General features: G+C 38.6%; 1 protein-coding gene, 1 non-coding gene and 1 pseudogene across 9 annotated transcripts in view; 1 reads left to right on the top strand and 2 right to left on the bottom strand.

The window, feature by feature from the left end:
- The window catches only part of CSPP1 (centrosome and spindle pole associated protein 1), a 159,437-nt gene that overhangs the window by 122,232 nt on the left and 18,845 nt on the right, over positions 1-18,360 (bottom strand). The window lies entirely within an intron of this gene.
- LOC105236328 lies at positions 393-862 on the top strand (annotated as a pseudogene).
- LOC117803896 lies at positions 7,063-7,188 on the bottom strand. The gene has a single exon (XR_004628017.1). It is a non-coding gene; the product is annotated as a small nucleolar RNA SNORA31 (small nucleolar RNA).

Raw genomic sequence — 18,360 nt, 5'->3', positions numbered from 1 at the left:
CAACTTTTTCTTCAAGACTGTTATGGCTATCCAAGTTCTTATTTCCTTATAAATCAGCTATCAAGAAGCCTGCTGGTACTGCACTGATAACCACGCAAACTAAAATGGTGCAGCAATCTTAAACATCAATGGGAAAACTATGATTGTTCTGTGACCTTCATGAACTTTTGTCAAAAGAGTTAAGAAACAAACAACCAACCAACCACTACCAGGACACCTGGGTAGCTCAGATGGTTAAGCATGTGCCTTCAGCTCAGGTCATGATCCCAGGGTCCTGTTATTCTAACAATAAAGTAAGCTAAAGAAAATATTACTTAAATCATAAGGAAGAAGCTTCTGGGGTCTCCACTGAATCTTGGATTTCTAGACACAAAGCTGCTCTGCAAGTAACCATGCCACATGGAAGCAGGAGCTGCACCTCCTGCATGGCCCCTCCGGCCAGCCGGGCACCTCAGATGAGCACTGCACCTACACCAGCGGCAGCAGCTCAGCCCCCAGCAGTGGCTCCACCATCTGCTGTTGGCTCACCTGCTGCTGCACCCCAGCAGCCAAGTCTCATAGCCCAAATGGCAACCACTGCGGCTGGCGTGGCTGTGGCTCTGTTGTCGGGCACAGGATGGGTCACGCCATCACCAGGGGCTTTGGTAGAGGAAATAATGCTGAGCTTTCAAGGTCTAACATTACTTACCAGGAGTCTCAAGGAACCCAGCCAGCATACCAGCAGCAGCAGCAGCAGTTTGGCCCAGGCCACTATGAGACGAAACAGTTTCTGAGTGTGCCCAGAACCAGGGTGACCTTAAGCTTTGTGAAGGTTTCAGCAAGGTGGCTGAAACAGTGCAGATGTGCAAATGGATTAGCCTAATCAAGAAGTTCAAATGGAGGGGCACCTGGGTGGCTCAGTAGTTAAGCGTCTGCCTTCAGCTCAGGGCATGATCCCAGCGTTCTGGGATCGAGCCCCACATCGGGCTCCCTGCTCCGCTGGGAACCTGCTTCTCCCTCTCCCACTCCCCTGCTTGTGTTTCCTCCCTTGCCGGCTGTCTCTCTCTCTCTCTCTCCAAATATATAAATAAAATCTTAAAAAGAAAAAAAAGTTCAAATGGAAGATACGGAAAATCATCTCTCATGACCAATTTAGCATTAAAATATAATAGTGAATATATAAAATGTAAAACCACCAGTTAAACTTCTCCATCATTAAATATTGCTTTCTTCAGATTTGGAATGAAAAAGGGTGTTTTTACTGTGTAAAGTTCATTGAGATGGTTTGAGTTTGGGGCTGGGGAGATGTTTGTGTGCCTCCTTAAATCATCTTTTGTGATATTCTCATTTGTGAATTAATTGATTTTCCCCCCTCAAAAACATATCATAAGGAAAATACACTGATAGTACTTCACTGTATTTATCAACAGTGTTAAGTGTACATCATCTATTTACAAGATGAATCATGTCAGTACCTACATCAATATTGTCTTATATGATACAAAAACACTGTCAAAATTATATGTATTACTAGCACTAGACATCAAAAATGAAAAGATAATGGGTGCCTGGCTGGTTCAGTCAGTAGACTGAAGACCCCCGACTCTTGATCTCGGTGTTGTTGAGTTCAAGCCCCACGTTGGGCACAACTTACTTAAAAAAAATAAAATGAAATGAAAAGACAATGTGCAAAAGAAATTTATATTTACAGATATAATGACTCATGTATTGATAACGAAGAAGCAGCAACATGATTGCTTTATGGTAGCCTAGTATAATCGATACAAATGTTTCATGGTAGCCTAACCTATACACTAAGGAATGGTCACAAATTTTTTATGGCATACAGTATTACAGTTACATTCATAATACAGTATTGGAAACACTGTCACATTGTTTTAAAAACCATTTACCTGTGATGATAGGATGATAGTTTCTCCAATTACAAGAGAGGCATACTGTATGATAATGTAATTCTTTGAAAGCAAAGTTATAAAACATAGGAAACCTAATTAATTTTATATTAAACATCACTCACCTTATGCCTACACAAGGATAGGTTATCCATTTCCATAGAAGTCTTGCATACAATGTTCTATGCAATAAATATTTAGGCAATAGTAATGACACAAAAATATACAGTTCTTGCCACACAGTTATTAAACTTTCACACTAAGACACATGCATACACAATAGATAACTTCAACTACTGTACAGCATGATAATTATTTAGTATTCTTCATCCTTGTCATCTTCACAACGAGTAGGATAAGGAGGAGGAGGAAGAGGGGTTGGTCTTGCTGTCTCAGGGGTGGCAGAAGGAAAAGAAGTACAGGAAGTGGGAGGGAGTCAGGAGACGCTGGCACGCTCAGTATAACTTTACGGACATACATTGTAATTTCACTGTTGTTTTTTTGTTTCTCTAAAAATGTTTCTATGCCCTACCAATCCTTCTTCCACCATGTCCTTTAATTTCAGTGCCCATTAACACAGAAGAGCCCACGTTATGAAAGAAGTCAAAAGCAGTCTTGAATAACTGAAACACTTCTGCTAGATTGTCAGATGTCAATTTGTTTTCTGGCACTGCTCTTTGAGGTCTTCTTCCTCATCACCCGGCACTGGTTCCAAAGTACTCACCTCCATCAGGTCATCTTCTGTTAATTCCTCTGGCATGGTATCTATTAGCTCTTGAATTTATCCACAATTTTTACCTTGAAACCGTTTATCCACCACCTTTTTTTGCCATATCCACAATCTCTTTCAGGAGTTCCTTGACTGGCTCTACTATAAATCCTAGGAGGTCATGCACAACATCTGGACATACTTTTCTCCAGCAGGAGTTTATTACAGCAGGCCTAATGGCTTTCATGGCCTTTCCTATAAAAATGATGACGTCCTTCAATCCTTCTGGACTTTCATGGTGTTCTCCCTATCAGGATTATTTTCCATAGTGTTGACAATCCTTTCCATGGAGTACCATATGTAATGAGCCATACACGTCCCTATAACCCCGATTTAGAGGCTGAATAAAAGATGTTGTGTTTGGGGGCAAGTAGACTACCTCAACATCTTCAGTGTTGAATTCATGGGGTTCTGGGTAGTCAGGGGCATTGTCCAATATCAACAGATATCGATATCAGGGAAAAAGCATCGATGGAATCAATGCAGGAAAAAAGTTCTCATTGTTCAGCCCTTCTTTTTGCACAACCAGAAGACTGGTAAGCTGGTATTTTTTTTTCCCCTCAAGACTCAGACATTAGCAGTTTTATAGATATGGGCAGTCCTGACCATAAACCCAACTGCATTTGCACAAAACAGAGTTAGCTTAGCCCCTCCTGCCTTAAATCCTGGTGCTCACATCTTTTCCTTACCACATGTCCTTTGTGGCATTTTTTTCCTGAAATAGGGCACCTTCATCTGCATTAAAACCTGTTCAGGCAGATATTCTTTCTCCGCACTGATTTTCTTAATGGCATCTGGGAATTCGTCTACTGCCTCTTCATCAGGAGCTGCTTCCCCTGATCTTGACATTAAGACAAACCTCTTTCCAAAATTATCAAACCATCTCTTGCTGGCATTTAATTCTCCACCTTTAGATTCTTCATCTTCCTTTTGCTTTAAGTTGTCTCATAATAACTTTGCTTTTCCTCAAATCATAGTACAGTCTATAGGTATGACTTTCTTAAAGCAATCCTGCACCCACATAAAAGTTCCATTTTCAATACAACATAAAAAGGTATTCACAAAAAGTGCAAGGTTTCACACCTGCTGGCAAAGCACAGCAATGGCTTCATGAATTTCTTTTTTTTTTTTCTTTTTCACAGTGGTCCATACGCAGGATTCTCTTATCTTGAAATGGTGGGCCAACTCATAGCTATCGACCTTAATCTACATATCAAGCAATTCAATTTTTAATTTAATATGACTTTCTCTACTTCTTGGGAGCACTCCCAGCATCATTAGTGGCACTTTGTATGGATCCCAGGGTGTAACCCAAAGTTTACAATATTGCACTAAAGACAATGAAAAACACACAAGAATCCAGAGATACCACTTTTTACTCCACTACACCATTTACTGGAAATGAACTACCCCCCAGAGATGATTAGCATCACATGGACTTATTTATTTATTTAATCTCTACATCCAACGTGGAGCTCAGATTCACAACCCTGAGATCAAGAGTCACGTGCTCTTCCGACTGAGCCAGTCATGCATGCCAGCACCACGTGGTTTTTTAAGTGGATACTTGCAACAACTGAGCTCATTACAATAGCAACAGGAGGTGGCTATGAAATTAGTACAGTAGTACAGTATAAACAGTTAATTTTATGCAGTTAAAATTTAATAGTGCATCTCTACATTTATCTACATTTCTCTTGAATGCAAATGGCAACATGCACAGTATAGTCTGTGTTTGGGGTGTAAGTATTGATCACTTAATGGATTTGTATACATTTTATGGTAGTAAATGATAAGACAGACTAGTATCCACATATATTTTATACATTCACGGTACTCTTTTTTTTTTTTTAAAGATTTATTTTAGAATGAGCAAAGGCATGCACAATCGGGGGGAGGAGCAGAGGGAGGGAGAGAGAGAATCCTCAATCAGATTTCCCACTGAGCGGGGAGCCCTACACAGGGCTCGATCTCAGGGCCCTGATATCATGACCTGAGCCAAAATCAAGAGTTAAATGCTCAAATGACTGAGCCACCCAGGCACCCTGATACACCTAACTTTCTTAAATTTTTTTCAATATTTCTATGCTACACAGCTATCTATGAAATTTTTCAAATTGTCACAAATCTCCAAAAATATTTCCAATACATTTATTGAAAGAAGTCCATGTATAATAGACAACCAGTTCAAGCCCATGTTGTTCAAGGATCAAGTGTATTTTATTCTATTTGTTGCTATTGTGAATTAAATGGTTTACTTAGTATTTTCAGATTGTTCATTGTTAATACATAGAAACATAACTTTTTTTTATTGATCACATATTCTGTGAACTTGCTAATAAGCTCATTATTTCTAATAGTTTCTTTGTGGATTCCTTAGGATTTTCTCCAAACAGAACCATGCCATCTGCAAACAGGGACAGTATTATTTCTAACTTTGATGCCTTTCATTTCTTGTATTCTTTCATTGCATGGGCCAGAACCCTCAGCACAAAATTGAATGAAGTGTTAACAGTACACATCCTTGCCTTTTTCCTGCTCTTAGAAGGAAAGCTTTGCAGTTATAAACTATTAAGTGTGATGTTGGCTGTAGGTTTTTCCACAGATGCCTTTCTTTAGAATTGAAAGATCTATTCCAAGCTTGTTGAGGTTTTTATCATAAATTGGTGTTGGATTTGGTCAAATGCTTTTTTGCAACTACTGAGATAATCATGTGCTTTCTGTCCTTAATTCTATTAATCCAGTATATATTAATTTTCAAATATTAGATTAAAACTTGCATTACTAAAATGAAGCTCGCTTGACCAGAGTGTATAATTATTTTTATATGTTGTCAGTTTTAATCTGTTAATATTTTGTTTAGGATTTCTGCATCTATAATTCATAAGACATACTACTTTGTACTTTTCTTGTGAAAACTTTATCTGGCCTTGATATTAGGATAACCCTAGCCTCAAAATATGTGTTGGGAAGTGTGCCTTTCTCTTTTGTTTCAAGTTTATAAAGGAATGGTATTTTTTTTTTTTTAAATGTTTGGTAGATTTCATCAATGAAGCCACCCAGGCCTGGGCTTTTCTTTGTGAAAGATTTTTAATAAAGAATTCAATTTCTTTATATGTTATAGGTCTATTTAGATTTTCTATTTCTTCTTCAATCAATTTCAGTAATTAGGGTCTTTCTAGGAATTTATCAATTTTGTCTAAGAGGTCTAACTTGTTCACATAACAACACATTTGCAATATTAGACAAGTCAGCAAACACTGAAGATTTATTAGTGCTAACAGTTATGTGAAATCCTACTTGCATTTAATTTTTAACATTATTTCTATGCCACTTGTAAAGAAAGTCATTAAAAAAAAAAAAAGATTTCAGTGGTGACTATGATGGTTAATTTTAGGTGTCTGCTTGGCTGCCAAGGTGCCCAGATATTTGGTCAAACGTTATGATGGATATTTCTGTGAGAGTAGTTTTTGGGTGAGATTAACATTTAAATCGGTAGACTTTGAGTAAAGCAACCTGCCCTCCATAATGTGAGTGGGCCTCATCCAATCAGTGGAAGGCCTTAACAAAGACTGACCTTTCCCAAGCAAGAAGGAATTCTAACAATCTTCAGACTCAGAACTGCAACATCAGCTCTTCCCGGGGTCACCAGCTTCACAGCTTACCTCACAGATACAAGCATTTTCAGCCTCACTATCACAAGCCAACTCCTTAATTATTTCTCTCTCCACATTTATATGTATTTATGTATTATATGTATTTACTTACACACATCCTAGTAGTTCTCTGAGGAACACTGACAAATACAGTGACATTAATTGATAGATTTGAAGATTTATCTAAGATTAACCTAACATCTTTTTCTTCTTATTAATAAGACCATATTTGATAGAAAATTGTTTTTAAAATTTAATTCATGAAATTTTATTAAATAACTTACTGAAAATATTAAATCTCTTAGTGAATTTCTTCTTACTATGAATTTAGTTTTTTAAAATAAATTTCAACATTGCCACATTGAAAAGCCAAGCTCTCTTACAAAATACATACTGAACTGAGCACCACCCATATGCTAAGTACTTTGCTGGTCTTGGGGAGATAAACAGGTATATAAGTCTTTGCCCAAAGGAACAGCATCTAGACAGTAAACAAGCAAGCATATAATTTCAACATGACATAGTAAGTGCTATTTGACACCTTCCATAACCCACAGCAAGTACTAGTTTGGTATACAATGAACTTTCTTTACACCCAGAGATAAAGGCTGATTAATACAGTTTTATGCCTAGGTCTAGGTTACCTTTTTTAACTAAAATTTCAGTTTCTTTTTTGGAGTATAAGAGGCTTTTCAGTGTTTACAAGTTATTTCTGAATTGCAAAAATTCTCTCTCCATATTTCCCCCTTGTATTCCCCCATTCAATCATAGCTGCCACAATTAGACAGAAAGGGCAAGGACACTTTTTTCTTGCATCTGTAATGAAAACCTTAGCAGCAGACAGGAACTGCTCCAGGTCAAATAGATGCATTCCACTGCTTTTTATTCTCAAAAGGTTATGGTCGGGTCCCTATACTATAAATCATAAAACTAGTATTTTCAAATACAGAACAGGATCTATGCTACCAGATATAGAAGAAGAAAGGGGTATGTACACATATGCACAGTCTAACCATGAAATTATATACAAGATACTGCTTAAGAAGAGAGTCTGGAGGACAGGTTGGGAGGGTCACAAATTTTCATGTTATACTGTTCTGTATTTTTTTTTAAAGATGTATTTATTTATTTTAGAGAAAGGAAGAGACCACAAACAGGGGGAGGGGCAGAGACAGAGAAGCAGACTTCCTGCTGGACACAGAGCCCAACACAGGGCTCAATCTCAAGGCTCTGAGATCATGACCTGAGCTGAAATCAAGAGTCAGATGCCCAACCAACTGAGCCCCCCAGGGGGGTCCCTGCACACTTTACAATAATTTTGCATATGCAAATTTTATTAGAAATTTTTTTTTATAAAATTCAAAACAAAGCAATGCTTCTATCTTCATTTGAGCCAGATACTACATTTCAAAAGCAGTGCAGACAATCTATGGATGTTGGGCTAAAAATATGTACATATGGAAAAAAATATTGAAAGTACTGGCTGTATCATGTCCATTAAAAACATCTTCCAGGATATAAAGCATTAAAATCAAAGTAATAATGTTCAACCTAAGGGAAAATACTCAACTTCTCTAAGAAAGAGAAAAATAAAAGAGGAAGAAGATATTTAACTGAGGTACATAGACCTACACTTAAAAAAATTAATGAAAGAATTTCTCAACAATAGTTATTAAATACAATGAGAAGTTAATAAAAGTCGAATAATTTCTTTTAATTAAAAAAATCACTAATATGCCTAGAAATGGTGTAGAAAGAAAATATCGTTTGCTTCTATGGACCATTTTCAGCTGACTCCCATATTTTATTAAACCTAAGTTATTCTAACAAATTCCTTACCAAGGACATAATTTCATCAGCTTATATAGACTAAACCATGTACATGCTAACTTTACTAGCCTTTGGCTTGGTTTCTGGGAAGTAACTTCTAAATCCTTGGAATATTCCAAGGGATGGGAGGCTCTTTGTTATTCATGGTAGGTCCCTGGACCCAAACCCAATAGTTTACACTAATATACTAAGTCATGGTGAGTTCCTATATAGTTTATGCTGAAGAGATAACACAGACGGGAGCTGGCCACACCAGAAAGACCACACCAGGAAGATGTGACTAAAAGGTTAGATCCAAGCTTGAGCCATTTGATATCAGCCAGACCTCAGGGGAAAGTAGGGAGTCTGGAGATGGAACGACATGGCCAGTAAAATCTCAATAAAAGCTCTGCACACTGAAACTCACGTAAGCATGCTGGGTGGCAATAGTACAGATGTTCCAGGAGAGGAGGGTGACCTATCCCTGAGGCTGACAGAAGTTTCACATGTGGACCACTCCCAGACCACGCCCTATCATCTCCCCACTTTGGCTAGTTCTCATTTTTAGCTAGTACTACAACAGAACTGTAATCATGAAGTACAGCACTTTCCTGAGTTCTGTAAGTCATTCTAGTGATTTATCAAACTTGACAGGGTAGTGGAAACCCCCACATTTTGTAGCCAGAATGAAGATGGCTTGTGGACTCCAACAAAACTAGCTGCTGATGTCCAAAGTAAGAGAAGCCTCATGGAGGACTATGTCCTTAATCTGTGAAGTTTGGTTCAACCCTGGGTAGTTGGTGTCAGAAATCATTGTAACACTCCTCAACTACTTCTGAGAGAGGTATAGAATAAGAATGGAAGAATAAGCCACATGGATAAGCATTACCCATAAATATTACCACTAACAGAAATGAATTTACAAAAATCATAAAAATGCCCTGGGGTTCATGATAGCTGCTGCATCATGAGCTATCACTAGATGGCACTGGTTAAATAATAGTCAGTATATATATTATTGATAACTACTATGCTTAATTACTTATTCAAAGTATGGTATCGAAGACCTTAATTCAAAATATAATTTCCAAATTCGACCTTTTTTAGACCAGTTTGCTTCATAAGTCCTCTAAGAAACCACAAGAGAAAACTCTCCAGGAGAGCTAGCAAGATGGCAGAGGAGTAGGACACCTAAATTTCATCTGGTCCTAGGAATTCAGCTAGATAGTTATCAAACCATTCTGAACACCTACAAACTCAACAGGAGATCAGAGAAAAGAACAGTAACAACTCTATGAACAGAAAAGTGACTACTTTCTGGAAGGTAGGATGTGCGGAGAAGCAAATCTGAGGCAACATACGGGAAGATAGACTGTGGGGGGAGGGAGTCTCCATCAGCCGGCTACTGGCAAGTGATACAGCCTCAGGCACAAAATCGGAACTTTTAGAAGTCTGCTCCTGTGAGGGATGTCGCTCCAGTGGCTAATGGGGGGCGGGGAGGTGGACCCCTCTCTGGGACAGTGGGGTCTCAGGACTATCGGGGTCACAAAAACACTGAGGGTGCCTGAGTGTGGCAGAGCTCCCCGGTATCAGAGCAGGGAACCCAGCCACGAAGAGTGAGCCAAGGAGTTGGCTCTCAGCTCAGGGTGGCCATAAACCGTGATCCGTGGCTCAGCTGTGCCACTGCCCTTCCAGCCGGGGCCCAAAAAGCAGCAGATCTGGGGAGACTCCCCTTCCTCCCCTGGGAGGAGTGGCCCAGGAGCGCACTGCAGGAATCTACTAGGTTTGGAGACTCCAAAAGGGGTTGTGTGCCACAGTTAGAAACACTCAGTTACAGGCCAGGTGAGCACAGGAGTGCAGCCAGACACCAGGGAGACAGAAGCGATTGACTGCTTTTCTCTGAGAATGCACTGAGGTGGGGGGCCCCAAGCTCTAGACTCCTCCGGGGCCAGAGATTAGGAGGCCGCCATTTCATTTTGGTCCTCTAAAGCTGCACGGAAAGCCTTCAGGGAACAAAAGCTAGAAGAGCAACCAGAGCAGATTACTTAGCCTGACCCTGGCAAAGGCAGTACAATTCAACCTGGGGCAAAGACATTTGAGAATCACTGCAACAGCCTCCCCCCCCCCAATAAGATCAGCAAGAACATCCAGCCAAGACCAAGTTCACTGATCAATGAGAAATGCAAAACTCCAGTGATAGAGGAATACAGGAAATAGAATTCATGGCTTTTTTTCCCATGACTCTTTAGTCTTTCAAAGTTAATTTTTTTTTCTTTTTCTATTTTTTAAATTTTCCTTCTTTCTTTTTTCAACCAATTTATCAATTCATTTTTACAGCCATATTCCATCCCTGTATTGTATTTATCCTTATTTTTGTATGTAAGTTTTTCTTTCTCTAAAATTTTGGGAGTCAGCTTCTTCTAACACACCAAAATATACCAAAAATCTAGTGTGTGGCTCTGTTCTATTCACCAGCCTGATCATACTCTTTTCTTTCTTTCCCCCACCCTGGTTTCGGGTCTCTTCTGATTTGTTCAGTGTATTTTTTTCTGGAGTGGTTGTTACCCTTTTAGCAATTTGTTCTCTTGTTCATCTATTTTTCTCAGGACTAAATAAAAAAACGGGAAAAACTTACCTCAAAAAAAAAAAAAAAAAAAAAAAAAAAAGAAAAGAAAACAAGAGGCAGTACCGACTGCCAGGGACATAATCAACATGGACATTAAGAAGATGTTGGAACTAGAGTTCAGAATGACAAATGTAAAGATACTAGCTGGGCTTGAAAAAAGCATAGAAGATCCTAGAGAACCCCTTTCTAGAGAAATAAAATCTAACCAAGTCAAAACCAAAAAGGCTACTAATGAGGTGCAATCAAAACTGGAGGCTCTAACTGCTAGGATAAATGAGTGAGAAGAGAGAATTAGTAATACAGAAGACCAAATGATGGAGGATAAAAAAGCTGAGAAAAAGAGACATAAACAACTACTGGATCACAATGGGAGAATTCAAGAGATAAGTGATACCATAAAGTGAAACAATATTAGAATAATTGGGATCCCAGAAAAAGAAAGAAAGAGGGGCAGAAGGTATATTGGAGCAAATTATACTGGAGAACTTTCCTAATCTGGGGAAGGAAACAGGCATTCAAGTCCAGGAGGCACAGAACACCCTCAAAAATCAATAAAAAATAGGTCAAAAGCCCAAAATCTAATAGTAAAACTTAAAAATCTCAGAGACAAAGAGAAAATCCTGAAAGCAGCTCAGGACAAGAGGTCTGTAACCTACAATGGTAGAAACATTAGATTGGCAGTAGACCCATCCATGGAGAACTGGCAGGCCAGAAAGGATCAGCATGATATATTCAGGGCACTAAACCAGAAAAATATACAGCCAAGAATACCACATCCAGCTAGGCTGTCACTGAAAATACAAGAGGTAAAAAAAAAACGTCCAGAACAAAAAGATACTAAAAGAATTTGCGATCACCAACCAGCCCTAGAAGAAATATTGAAAGGGGTCCTCTAAGCAAAGACAGAGCCTAAAGCAACATAGGTCAGAAAGGAACAGAGACAATATATAGTAACAGTCACCTTACAGGCAATACAATGGCACTAAATTCATATCTTTCAATAGTTAATATGAATATAAATGGGCTAAATGTCCCAATCAAAAGACACAGGGTATCAGATTGGATAAAAAAGCAAGACCCATCCATATACTGTCTGCAGGAGACTCATTTTAGACCCAAAGACACCTCCACGTTGAAAGTGAGGGGGGTGGAAAACCATTTACCATGCTAATGCACATCAAAAGAAAGCTGAGGTGGCAATCCCTATATCAGAAAAATTAGATTTTAAACCAAAGACTGTAATAAGAAATGAGGAATGACACCGTATCATAATTAAAGGGTCCACCCAATAAAAAGATCTAACAACTGTAAATATTTATGTCCCAAACATGGGAGCAGCCAATAAGATAAGCCAATTAGTAACAAAATTAAAGAAATACATTGATAATAATACAATATGAGTAGGGGACTTTAACATCCAACTCACTGCAATGGACAGATCATCTAAGCAGATGATCAACAAGGAAACAAGGGCTCTGAAAGACACACTGGACCAGATGGACCTCACAGATATACTCAGAATATTCCATCCTAAAGCAACAGAATACACATTCTTCTCCAGTGCGCATGGAGCATTCTCCAGAATAGATCACATCCTGGGTCTCAAATCAGGTCTCAAATGGTACCAAAAGTTTGGGATCATTCCCTGCATATTTTTGGACCATAATGCTTTGAAACTGGAACTCAATCACAAGAGGAAAGTTGGAAAGAACTCAAAGGCATGGAGGCTAAAGAGCATACTAAAGAATGAATGAGTCAACCAGGAAACTAAAGAATTTTAAAAATTCATGGAAACAAATGAAAACGAAAACACAACTGTTCAAAACCTTTGGGATGCAGCAAAAACAGTCCTAAGAGGAAAGTATACAGCAGCACTACAAGCCTTTCTCAAGAAACAAGAAAGGTCTCAAATACACAACCTAACCCTACACCTAAAGGAGCTGGAGAAAGAACAGCAAATAAAGCCTAAACCCAGCAGGAGAAGAGGATTAATAAAGATTAGAGCAGAAATCAATGAACTAGAAACCAAAAGAACAGTCGAACAGACCAACAAAACTAGGAGCTAGTTCTTTAAAAGAATTAATAAGATCGATAAACCCCTGGCCAGATTTATCAAAAGAAAAAAGAAAGGACCCAAATAAATTAAATCATGAATGAAAGAGGAGAGATCATGACCAACACTAAAGAAATACAAACAATTACAAGAACATATCATGAGCAACTATATGCCAATAAATGAGGCAATCTGGAAGAATATGGATGCATTCCTAGAGACATATAAACTACCAAAACTGAACCAGGAAGAAATCGAGAACCTGAACAGACCCATAACCAGCAAGGAAATTGAAGCAGGGATCAAAAATCTCCCAACAAACAAGAGTCCAGGGCCAGATGGCTTCCCGGGGGAATTCCACCAAACATTTAAAGAAGAACTAATACCTATCCTTCTGAAGCTGTTTCGAAAAACAGAAATGGAAGGAAAACTTCCAAACTCTTTCTATGGGGCCAGCATTACTTTGATCCCAAAAGCAGACAAAGACCCCACCAAAAAGGAGAATTACAGACCAATATCCCTGATGAACATGGTTGCCAAAATCCTCACCAAGATACTAGCCGATAGGCTCCAAAGATACATTAAAAGGATTATTCACCACAACCAAGTGGGATTTATTCCTGGGCTGTAAAGGTGGTTCAACATCTGCAAAGGAAGGACAATAATCATATAATCCTCTCACTAGATGTTCCAAAAAATAGAAATGGAAGGAACACTTCCAAACTCATTTTATGAGGCTGGTATTACCTTGATCCCAAAACCGACAAAGACCCCATCAAAAAGGAGAATTACAGACAAATATCCCTGATGAACATGGATGCAAAATTCTCACCAAAATACTAGCCTATATGATCCAACAGTACATTAAAAGGATTATTCACCATGACCAAGTGGGATTTATTCCCGGGCTGCAAGGTTGGTTCAACATCCACAAATCAATGTGATACACTATATTAATAAAAGAAAGGACAAGAACCATATGATCCTCTCAATAGATGCAGAAAAAGCATTTGACAATATACAGCATACTTTCTTGATTAAAACTCTTCACAGTGTAGGGACAGAAGGAACATACCTCAAGATCATAGAAGCCGTATATGAAAAGCCCACAGTGAATATCATTCTCAATGGGGAAAAACAGAGATTTCCCCTAAGGTCAGGAACATGGCAGGGATGGCCAATTATCCACATAGTACTAGAAGTCCTAGCCTCAACAATCAGACAACAGAAAGAAATAAAAGGCATCCAAACTGGCAAAGAAGAAGTCAAACTCTCACTCTTTGCAGATGATATAATACTTTATGTGGAAAACCCAAAAGACTCCACCTCAAAACTGCTAGAACTCATACAGGAATTCAGTAAAGTGGCAGGATATAAAATAAATGCACGGAAATCAGTTGCATTTTTTTCTTTCTTTCTTTCTTTGAGAGAGAGTGAGAGAGAGCATGAGAGGAGAGAGGGTAAGAGGGAGAAGCAGACTCCCTGCTGAGCAGGGAGCCCGATGCGGGACCCGATCCCAGGATTCCGGGATCATGACCTGAGCTGAAGGCAGTCGCTTAACCAACTGAGCCATCCAGGCACCCCAGCTGCATTTCTATACGCTAACAGTGAGACAGAAGAAAGAGAAATTAAGGAGTCAATCCCATTTACCATTGCACCAAAACCCCTAAGATACCTAGGAATAAACCTAACCCAAGAGGCAAAGGATCTGTACTCCATAAACTATAGAACACTCATGAAAGAAACTGAGGCAGACACAAAGAAATGGAAAAATATTCCATGCTCATGGGTTGGAAGAACAAATATTATTAAAATGTCTTTGCTACCTAGAGCAATCTACACATTCAATGCAATCCCTGTCAAAATACCATCAACTTTTTTTCCACAGAAATGGAACATAAATCCTAAAATTTGTATAGAACCAGAAAAGACCCCGAATAGCCAGAGGAATGTTGTAAAAGAAAACCAAAACTGGTGGTATCACAATTCCGGACTTTAAGCCCTAACAAAGCTGTAATCATCAAGACAGTATGATACTGGCACAAAAAAAGACACATGGATCAATGGAACAGAATAGAGAACCCAGAACTGGACCCTCAACACTATGGTCAAATATTCTTCGACAAAGCAAGAAAGAACAAAGACAGTCTCTTCCACAAATGGTGTTGGGAAAATTGGATAACCACATCCAGAAGAATGAAACTGGACCATTCCCTTACACCACACACAAAACAGACTCAAAATGGAGGAAAGACCTAAATGTGAGACAAGAATTCATCAATATCCTTGAGGAGAACACAGGCAGCAACCTCTTCAACCTCAGCCACAGCAACTTCTTCCTAGACACATCGCCAAAGGCAAGGGACGCAAGGGCAAAAATGAACTATTGGGACTTCATCAAGATAAAAGGCTTCAGCAAAGCAAAGGGAACAGTCAACAAAATCAAAAGACAACCGACAGAAAGGGAGAAGATATTTGCAAATGACATACCAGATAAAGGGCTAGTATCCCAGATCTATAAAGAACTTATCAAACTCAACACCCAAAGAACAAATAATCCAATCAAGAAATGGCCAGAAGACATGAACAGACATTTCTCCAAAGACATCCAAATGGACAACAAACACATGAAAAAGTGCTCAACATCACTCAGCATCAGGGAAATACAAATCAAAACCACAATGAGATACCACCACACACCAGTCAGAATGGCTAAAATTAACAACTTAGGAAACGACAGATGTTGGGGAGGACAGAGAAAGAGGAACACTCTTACACTGTTTGTGGGAATGCAAACCAGTGCAGCCACTCCAGAAAAAGGTATGGAGGTTCCTCAAAAAGTTGAAAATAGGGTTAACCTATGACCCAGCAATTGCACTATTGGGTATCTACCCCAAAAATACAAGTGTAATGATCCGAAGAAGCATGTGCACCCCAATGTTTATAGCACCAATGTCCATAACAGCCAAACTATGGAAAGATCCTAGATGTCCATCGATAGATGAATGGATAAAGAAGATGTGGTATGTGTATACACACACACACACACACACACACACACACACACACAATGGAATATTATGCAGCCATTAAAAAATGAAATCTTGCCATTTGCAATGACGTGGATGGAACTAGAAGGTGTTATGCTAAGTGAAATAAGTCAATCAGAGAAAGATAATCATCATATGATCCCACTGATATGTGGAATTTGAGAAGCAAGGCAGAGGATCATAGTGGGGAAGAGAGGAAAAAATGAAACAGATGAAACCAGAGAGGGAGACAAACCGTAAGAGACTGAATCTCAGGAAACAAACTGAGGGTTGCTGGAGTGGAGGAGGATGGGAGGGATAGGACATTGGGGAGGGTATGTGCTATGGTGAGTGTTATGAATTGTGTAAGACTGATGAATCACAAACTTGTACCCCTGAAACAAATAATACATATGTTAATAAAAACAAAAAGAAAACTCTCCAAAAAAAACAAAAATACAAAAAAACCTCTCTAATACCAAATTGTTTTACATTTTTCCCATCGTGACAAACTACATATTTGGCTTAATTTCTTTCCAGTTTTATTGAGAAATAATTGATATACATCACTGTGTAACTTTAAGGCATACAGACTAATTGTTTGATTTATATATACTGTGGAATAATTACAATAGGTCCTGCTAGCATCCATCTTTTTGTATAGATACAATGTAAAGACAAGAAAAAAAGAAAAACATTTTCCTTCTGATGAAAACTCTCAGGATTTATTCTCAACAAATTACCTATACATTACACAGCAATGTTAGCTGTAGTCATCATGTTCTACGTTATTTCCCTAATATGTATGTATATATCTAATTTTTAAACCCTGTACTTATTTATATTATAATTGGAAATTTAGACCTTTTGACCACCTTCCTCTAATTCCTCTGCCCCCCACCCTCACCTCTGGTAACCACAAGTCTGATCTCTTTTTCTGAGTTTGGTTTTGTTTTGTGTTTAGATTCCACATGTGAGATCATGCAGTATCTTTCTTTCTCTGACTTACTTCACTAACCATAATGCCTTCAACTCACCAATAGTGTGCAAGCGACGGATCCATGCCAGCATTTGTTATCTCTGTCTTTTTGATGATGGCCATTCTAACAGGCATGAGGTGATCTCTTTGTAGTTTTAATTTGCGTTTCCCTAATGACTACTGATGTTGAGCATCTTTCCATGTACATTTGGTCTAATTTTAAGGCCACAATTACTCAAGCAAGTCAGTAACTGAATGCTGATAAATTATAAAATTAATCAAATTATATATTATCCTTTAATAAGATTAAATGCACATCAAAAACAATTATTGTTTCAGTTGGCGATAAAACAAACATTCTATGAAAATTAAATTCTACATACCCAATAGAATGGTTTATTTTTTGCAATGGGGACCTTCATTCATTCAAAACATCTTTAAACACTAAAGTGCCAGGCACTGTGCTAGGCAGCAAATATATAATGGCAGGCAAGCTGGCATAACACTGTAGTACAAGAGACAGTTGAGTAAGTTCAAAACTACACTTTACAGGGAGAATCAATGCAACAGAAGCACAAGACATAAAGAGCCAACACAATCTGGGAAAAGTAAGGATAAAATTATCATCCGGTGAACAAGAATACATTGAAGGAGTTGAGCAAGATTAACATCATCCTATTTGTTTTTTGAAAGGATAATGAAGGGCAGTGCAGAGACTTAGTAGGAGGGCTAGACCATAAAACAAAAAGAACACTAGAAAAAAAAAATCTGAGAGACAGCAAAGGCCTGCATAAAATAATGTTTGTGGGATTAGAGAAAAATAAACTTATTTTTAAATTTAAGCAGTAGAATCAACTGAACTTCTGTAATTACTTGCTGTGGGAGGCAAAGGGAAGAAGGGAGTCAAGGATGACTAGGCAAGGGGCGCCTGGGTGGCACAGCGGTTAAGCGTCTGCCTTCGGCTCAGGGCGTGATCCCGGCGTTATGGGATCGAGCCCCACATCAGGCTCTTCGGCTATGAGCCTGCTTCTTCCTCTCCCACTCCCCCTGCTTGTGTTCTCTCTCTCGCTGGCTGTCTCTATCTCTGTCGAAAAAATAAAATAAAATCTTTAAAAAAAAAAAAAAAAAAAAAAAAGGATGACTAGGCAAACACCTCACCGGAGCACCAGAAAGTCTAAGAAGAGAAAAGGTAATCTTGCACATGTTAATTTTGAGCCCCTGACATCCAAGTATAGATGCCCAATAGGAAATTAGAGATATGGGTCCAGAGTTCAATTAAAAAAAAAAAATCAGTATTGCAATACAGATTTAGGGGTCATGAACACACTAATGGTATATAAAGCCTCTGAGTGGGTAAGGTCGGTCAGGGAACGTATGAAATGAAAAGGCATAAGACATTGCCCTAAAGAACACCAACTAAGGAATAAGCAGAGGTCACTGTCTTTAAACTTTAGACTTTAAACTCTCCATCATTTGTGCATGTAATAAAGAATAATTCTTAAATTCTTAATATAATTCTCAAAAACCAAAACCTACATGAAAAAAAT

The sequence above is a fragment of the Ailuropoda melanoleuca genome, chromosome 9, assembly GCF_002007445.2.
Source record: "Ailuropoda melanoleuca isolate Jingjing chromosome 9, ASM200744v2, whole genome shotgun sequence".
Lineage (NCBI taxonomy): Eukaryota > Metazoa > Chordata > Mammalia > Carnivora > Ursidae > Ailuropoda > Ailuropoda melanoleuca.
Note: the sequence above shows the minus strand (reverse complement) of the source record. Positions and strands in the feature narration are given on the sequence as shown.